This window comes from Oncorhynchus clarkii, chromosome 12, assembly GCF_045791955.1.
Source record: "Oncorhynchus clarkii lewisi isolate Uvic-CL-2024 chromosome 12, UVic_Ocla_1.0, whole genome shotgun sequence".
Lineage (NCBI taxonomy): Eukaryota > Metazoa > Chordata > Actinopteri > Salmoniformes > Salmonidae > Oncorhynchus > Oncorhynchus clarkii.
This window is the reverse complement of record NC_092158.1, coordinates 44,899,854-44,908,045: the sequence shown is the minus strand read 5'-3', so window position 1 is coordinate 44,908,045 and position 8,192 is coordinate 44,899,854.

The following is an 8,192-nucleotide window of genomic DNA, read 5'->3' as shown; positions in this document are numbered from 1 at the left end:
GAATGTTTTATTTTTCTCAATCCGTGTCTAAAACTAAGATGTGTATTTGAAGACCCACGTCATCTAACAAATACAAATGTACCGTTGTAACTCTGGGCTAGGGTTGATTCTGTAACTCAAATCTAAGTAATGGTTTCATTGCGTTTCAATTCCAGATTGGTCTGTGTGAATGTGTAACTGACCAACTTGAAGAGCAGCAGGACAGATTATGAAGAAAAATTTGACCATTTCTATTTTACTTGTATAAAAGATGTCAAGTGTTTGAGTATGGTCTTATACACCGGTATCTGTAAAGACTGGGACACTTAAGGAAAAGACAACTATAACTTTTAAATATGATTTGATGGACCGCATCAAAAAGGAGCCCTTGAAACCCTAATACACATATGTAGTCATTTTGAATTGTGACATTTGGTTATATTGCATAGTATCCATTGACACTTGTCCCTAAACAAAGAGAACCCTTAATTCCATTAACAAGACCAGACTTTCATTGCTTAAAAAGGAAATAAACTATTGAAACATGCAGTGCTATATGTGCAGGTTACACAGATATATTCACGTGGAAAAGTGTTTTTCAGCCTGAAATTTGCCAGTCATCTTTTGGACTTAACCTTCCTACCTCAAGGGCTAGTAGCCTAGATGTGTTAAGACCAGCCAGCCATGCCCATGTCCCAAAACTGAAAGTGAAATCCTTGCCCATGTGCTATTTCCTTGAATAAGCTGTGTGGATGAAAGCAATATAGTCAACTGGTACGCTAATTTATTGCCAGATTGTACTGACCCACCTAGTCCTTTAGGTCAGTGAGCATAAAAACTAGGACTTAAGGAAAGAAACCACGTATCCAACAACTGTCACTTGTGTAGTGTCGTCTTCGACATTTTCCTTGGCTCAACGATCCAGTATGACATAAAGGCTACCATAGAGATACAGAGTGCACCAATGACCCCTGCTGCTATGGCAACCTCCTGCACAGATTCATTTTCATTCATTTTCAGCGACTGCAGGTTCAGAGAAAAGACATCACTAAGATTTGTTTTTCGACACAACTTCAGTAATATTATATCCGTTGAAATTAAAATATGAAGTACTCAATATTGGGAAAAGGTTGCAGTGTCTATTTACAGCATGTATTGCCTTCAGAAAGTATTCATACCCCTTGACTTAATCCACACATTTGCGTTACAGCCTGAATTAAAAATGGATTACTTTTCTCAACCATCTACACTCTACCCCATAACGACGAAGTGAAAACATTTTTTTTAGACATTTTTGCAATAATATTGAAAATGAAATGCGGAACTATTTCATTTACATAAATATTCACACCTGTTTGCTATGACACTGCAAATTGAGCTCAGGTGCATCCAAATCCTTTGATCATCCTTCAGTTATCACTACAACTTGATTGGAGTCCACCTGGCCATCTGACAAATTGAGCAACAGTGCAAGAAGGACCTTGGTCAGGGAGGTGACCAAGAACCAATTGACCACTCTGGCAGAACTAAATTGTTCCTTGGCTGAGATGGGAGAACCAGTCAGAAGGACAACAGTCTCTATAGCACTTCACTAATCCAGGCTTTATGGGGGAGTGGCCAGAAGGAAGCCACTCCTGAGAAAATGGCACATGACAGCAGGTGAAAGACTGAGCATAATGCATAAGATTTTGTTGTCTGGTTAGACAAATGTAACTCCTTGGCCAGAATGCAAAGTGCTATTTCTGGAGAAGAAAAAAAAGGCACAGCTCATCACCTGTCTAACACATCCCTACCATGAGGCATCGGTGTGGCAGCATGCTTTGGGGATGCTTTTCAGCAGCAGGGACTGGGAGACTGGTAAGGTTAGAGGGAACAATGAATGGATGCAAGCACAGGCAGATCCTTGATGAGAACCTGCTTCAGAGTGCAAATGACCTTAGACTGGAGCAAAGGTTTGCGTTCCAACTGGACAATGACCCTAAGCATACAGCCAAAGCAACGCTAGAATGGCTTCAGAACAAAAATATGAAAGCCCTTGACTTGAATCCCATTGAAAATCTGTGGAAAGACTTGAAGATTGCTGTCCACCACCGCTCCCTATCTAAATTAACAGAGCTTGAGAAAATCTGCAAGGAAGAATGGGAGAAAATCCCCAAATCCAGATGTGCAAAGCTGATACAGACAACCAAGTTGACTAAAAGCTGTAATCACCGCCAAAGGTGTTTATACAAAGTATTGACTAGGGTGTAAATACGTATAAATGAGAAATGTCTGTATTTAATTTTCAATACATTTGAAAAAGCTTTCAAACATGTTTTTACTTTGTCGTTATGAGGTATTGCGTGTAGATGGGTGAGGGGGGAAAGATCTATTTAATTCATTTTGAATTCCAGCTGTAACACAACAAAATGTAGTGTCAAGGAGTGTGAATACTTTCTGAAGGCACTCAATTTAATGTATAATACTGTATGTGCATTTCATGTAGATATCATATCAATGATTATGATTTTTAAAAAGATGATTACCTTCAGATACGATTCTGACAGGATCACCTGCGTAAAAAAATAAGGAAATTCTGTGTTCATAACATCAAAACCCCCTTAACCAAAAAGGCATTACTGGTATATGAACGTGCAGTATGTAAAAGTGATCCATAAATTGTTACTGTGTCGTCAATATTTTGCTGATGGGCCATTGAATGCTGACGCGAATGATGATCATGAATGATAAGTGGTTTTTGCTCACCATAGTCCACTTGGGTGCGGATGGGTCCGAAGCTGACTGTGGCTGTGTTGGTCACAGCCGTGTATTGGACCTCCCGCCTCCTTCCTGAGCAGATGATGTCCGTGCAGTTCTGGGAAGAATAGGGGTGGTTGGAACAGCTTCCTTACACAAGGTCATAGGCTATAACTAGCATCATCTACAGTGCCTTTGGAAAGTATTCAGACCCTTTTACCTTTTCCACATTTTCCACAAGTTAAAGCCCTTTCTAAAATGTTTTTTTTTTTTTATGTTCCTCATCAATCTACACACAATACCCGATAATGACAAAGCAAAAACAGGTTTTTAGAAATGTTTGCAAATTTATAAAACAAATGTAACATTTACATAAGTATTCAGACCCTTTGCTATAACACTTGAAATTGAGCTCAGGTGCATCCTGTGTCCAATGATCATCCTTGAGATGGTTCTTCAACTTGGTGTCCACCTGGTAAATTAAATTGATTGGGCATGATTTGGAAAGGCAGACACCTGTCTATGTAAGATCCCACAGTTGATGTCAGAGTAAAAATAAAGCCATGAGGTCGAAGGAATTGTCCATATAGCTCGAAGACAGGAATTTGTCGAGGAACAGATCTGGGGAAGGGTACCAAAACATTTCTGCAAAATTAAAGGTCCAGAAGAACATAATGGCCTCCATCATTCTTAAATGAAAGAACTTTGGAACCACCAAGACTCTTCCTAGAGCTGGCCGCCCGGCCAAACTGAGCAATCAAAACAGTTTTTGCTTTGTCATTGTGACGTATTGTGGGTAGATAGATGAGGAGAAAAAAAAACAATTTAATCCATTCCAAAGTAAGTCTGTGGAAAAGGTCAAGGAAGCAGCAACTGACATGGAGCAGGGAGGTGCAGACAGTCCTCTCGCAGATTCTGGTAGAGCAGTGCAGGTGGTAGGTGGACAGCGTCCTGTTCTTGTGCTTGACAAAGTGGAAGACCTCGAACGAGAAACGAGCTTCCTGCTGTTGCCTGTTCACACCCAGCACTGTCTGGCCGTTCCGGTTACACCTGAGAGAAGCAATGTGGTAAGTTATGTCAAGTAAGAAACGATGTGATCAATAACTTGATAATGAATCAATAACTATAATGTAGCTGCAGCTGAGTTTCTAGTCTATTCCTCATCCTCAACGCAACAGGCAACAGTTTCAAATTACAGTTCATATAAGGAAATCTGTTAATTGAAATAAATTCATTAGGACTGAATCTATGGATGTGACATAACTGGGAATACAGATCAATCAAATCAAATTGTATTGTTAACATGCAGAATATGTACATAAAAAATATGGATGAGCGATTGCCGTGCGGCACAGGCAAGATGCAGTAGATGGTATAAAATACAGTATATACATATGAGATGAGTAATGTATGCTATGTAGACATTATAAAAGTGCCGTTATTTAAAGTGACTAGTGATACCTTTATTAAATCCATTTATTAAATATATTAAAGTGGCCAGAGATTTGAGTCTGTATGTTGGCAGCAGCCACTCTATGTTAGTGAAGACTGTTTAACAGTCTGATGGCCTTGAGAGAGAAGCTTTTTTCAGTCTCTCGGTCCCTGCTTTGATGCACCTGTACTGACCTCGCCTTCTGGATGATAGCGGGGTGAACAGGCAGTGGCTCGGGTGGTTGTTGTCCTTGATGATCTTTTTGGCCTTCCTGTGACATCGGGTGGTGTAGGTGTCCTGGAGGGCAGCTCGTTTGCCCCCTGTGATGCATTGTGCAGACCGCACCACCCTCTGGAGAGCCTTGCGGTTGTGGGTGTAGCAATTGCTGTACCAGGCTGTGATACAGCCAGACCGGATGCTCTCGATTGTGCATCTGTAAAAGTTTGTGAGTGTTTTAGGTGACAGGCCAAATTTCTTCAGCCTCAGAATCAGAACAAGACGGGGAGGACTGTCATTTGAATAGAGTTTAATGAAATGATGAACATTCATACCAGAAATACTTGAGGAAATCTGAATGTAAAGGGAGAGAATAATAAGTCAAATGTTGCATGCACCTGTTATTCCCTCCAGATCTATTTGGAAACTGCTATAGTTGTGCTAAGGGGAGCAGTCGAAATTTACACAATTGTTACCCGGAGGAAAATGGGGAGGGCAATGTTTTTTCAATTTCAGTCAGGGGTAGGGTATAGTTTTTTGTCGTTTTTTTGTCCAGTGTAGGGTCATGTCCTTTGTAATTGATTAAATGTCATATCGCTTAGGGTTCAATAATTAGTTGCTTATCATGATATCTCAGTGTGCTTGATGCTACCCCTCATCCCTGATTCTCTGATGGGCTCGCAATATCATGTACATCTAGTGTGGTCTCAGTCAAATGACCCATAGCCTATTCTATAGGCTATAGGCCTAGGCTATACGAAGAGCATGCTCGGAGAAGCACAGGTCAAAGTTACACTATATTTCTAAGAAAATGTACTTCCTGAGTTTTTGTGCTGCTGGGATGGTTTATGTAAAACTAAGCTACACTGCATTACACACTGTAATGGATAGGTGTTCCTAATCAGGAGCCCCTGCCTGCCCTGCTCTTGCTGACATAAACCCTTTTGTGCTGCCTAACTAATGACTGTGATGTGTACGTGGCACTTCAGGAGACAAGTCAGTCACTTCTTCCGGATTTTTAAAATTTGTTTGTCCATAAAATGCAGTGTATGTGCGTGCGGACTAGGACTACTGATATACTGTTCAGTATGAAAGGGCTCAAATTGAGGGGGTATGTGAGGTATTGTTGTTTTTGTCAAAAGAAATTGCTAAAAGCTTCGGCCTACCCCTGTATAAAAAAAACTATGGAACTGATTATATAAAGCGATCTACACTGAGTGTACAAAACAGTAGGAACACCTGCTCATTCCATGAATAGACTGACTAGGTGAATCCAGGTGAAAGCTAGCTATGATCCCTTATTGATGAAACGTGTTAATTCTTACAAGTCTAAGCTGTGTTAAACGTATACAAAGATTAATTGATCAAATAATGAATTTGGCCTTTACTATCATAGATGAGAGAAATTGAATAACACATTCATAAAAGGACAAAAAGACGGTCTTAAAATAAATCATAACACACAAGGTTTTGAAGTCGTTGTCTAGGAGATAAGAAAGCTCAGGAAATATATATATATATATATATATATATATATATATATATACAGTACCAGTCAAAAGTTTTGACACACCTACTCATTCCAGTGTTTGTCTTTATTTGTACTATTTTCTACCTTGTAGAATAATAGTGAAGACAAAAAAATTACTGTAAAACGTGTGAGATGAAAATGAACAAACTATAGGATGTGCAATATAGAAGGGTAGTCAGTGGACATTCTGAACCTTGTTAAAAGTCAGTAGGTCACATGATCAAGGAGCTATTGAAATTTTACATTTTGAAAAATACATGTAAAATCTTGTGAGATGAAAATTGACAAACTAAAGGGTGTGAAATGTGTAGGCCAACTCAGTGGACATTCTGAAACTTGTTTGAAGTCAGTAGGTCACATGACCAATGAGCTATTGTACTCAGGCTTGTACTTTGTTTTCGCTCCCTAACTAATTCAACTAGGAATACAAAATGCTTCTCACATGTCCACGTTTATTAGCTTTGGAAAAAATGTATGTCCAAATCGTGAAAATTAGACCTGTACAATGTTGTGCGCAATTTTTCCAACATCATGACACTTATTTGGAGTCTGTGGCTCAAGTGGTTTGAAAGCTATTGAGGTTTGAAAGTTGAAACTGTCTCTACCTCGGTGCTGTACCGCTCGCTCCAATGATTTCTGAACCTTATTTGAAGACAGAGAGACAAAAGATACATTATTTTATCATTTTTATTTTGGGATTGGTCAAATATTTGGGTAAGCCTGGTTTCCCTTGGCATCCATGAATACACGCCACTGCAAACATCGTGTATGAATCAGAATCCGTAGCTAGTCATTGTTTTTCAATCGAGTTAATTCCTGTCGACTTTGCTGAGGTCATATGGTTGTTTTTGTTTGTCTACTTTGCATTGTTTCGCATACCTACTTGGTCCGTATAATTATTACATTGCTGACGTCTGTTATGTCCTGATCCAAGGCTATGCTTGCTTGCTATTATTTATTCTCGTCCATACATGTTTACCAAGCAACAGATCATTAGAAAATAAAATTATGTTGATAGTTTAATTTGATTGTACAAATGTTATGGCATAAGTTACAGGAGAGAAGTTTTGCTCCTTTCGAAAGTGAAACATTACTTGGGGCAGGCGAATTAGCCTAACGTCATCGAAATCTGCCAGTCATGCATTAGGATAGTTATTCGTCTATTTAGTTGATAATTGAATAGGACTAAGTAAGTAAATCATGTGCATTGTCATCAGTCGGGGTCGTTTTTTCAATGTGTGTGAATGAGTTGCGCATAACCATGCACCCTGAGTGATAGCACATTAATGCGCACTTGAGGTAAAAGCACTTGAGCTATAGCCTCCTATCACGAGTAAATCTCATTACGAGTATCAAGTGTAATAAAACGGTTACGAGTATGACGAGATTGGCACAACCCTTTGATCGTGTATTTTCAGATAGAGATACACCGCGAAGCAACTGCTCTCTCGATTGCATATTCTTCTGTCTATTCTACTGAGGCTGGACAAATTGGCACGCAATGGATTATGGTTATTTTAGTTGATTACCGCGTTTTCTGCGCTAAGCTATGTATAGTATTGGAAACTACAACTCCCCAATACATCGCACAGTTCGGGCTTGACCTGATTTATCGCTAGAGCAACTGTGCAATATGCCCATTGAACTCACAGAAAAAAAACGAAATAGCAAGGGGAACCACTACTTCAAGGGCTCACTGCGAGTGACGTCACCGATTGAAACGCTATTAGCGCGCACCGCCGCGCTAGCCATTTCACATCGTTTACAGAAACACAGAACAAAGTATTTCTAAGATAGCTGCTGGGATGGTGTAAATACAACTAGGCTGCATTACACACTGCAATGGGATATTCCAAACCTGAGCACCGGGCCTGCTCTGCTCTTGCTGATCAAAAAACAATGGCTGTGCTGTGTAGGCCTGTGGTGGCAGTTCAGGGGGAAAGTCAAAGGTTTCTTCCAAAAATAATAGGCGATAGGCGGACTAGCCTATAGCCTATGTTCTGTTCAGGTTAAGAAAGAGAGTGCGAAGATGGACCAGAGGTTAACTTTGGCCTACTTTTAATGAAAGAAATTGCAAAAAGCATAGGCCTACCCTTGTTAGCTTAAGATTAAATAGACTTTGCTTGGGAAGTAATCTAATTCTGTCACTATCAATTGATTAAGCTATTAACTTTCTGTACAATAGATGTTTAAACCCAGACAGCTTTTAGGGAAGCACTGGTGACCACTCGTTAGTTTAAGCAACGGAAGAAAAGTAGCCAGCAGTTAATGGTTACATTTTTCTGCGTCGGTAGGCCT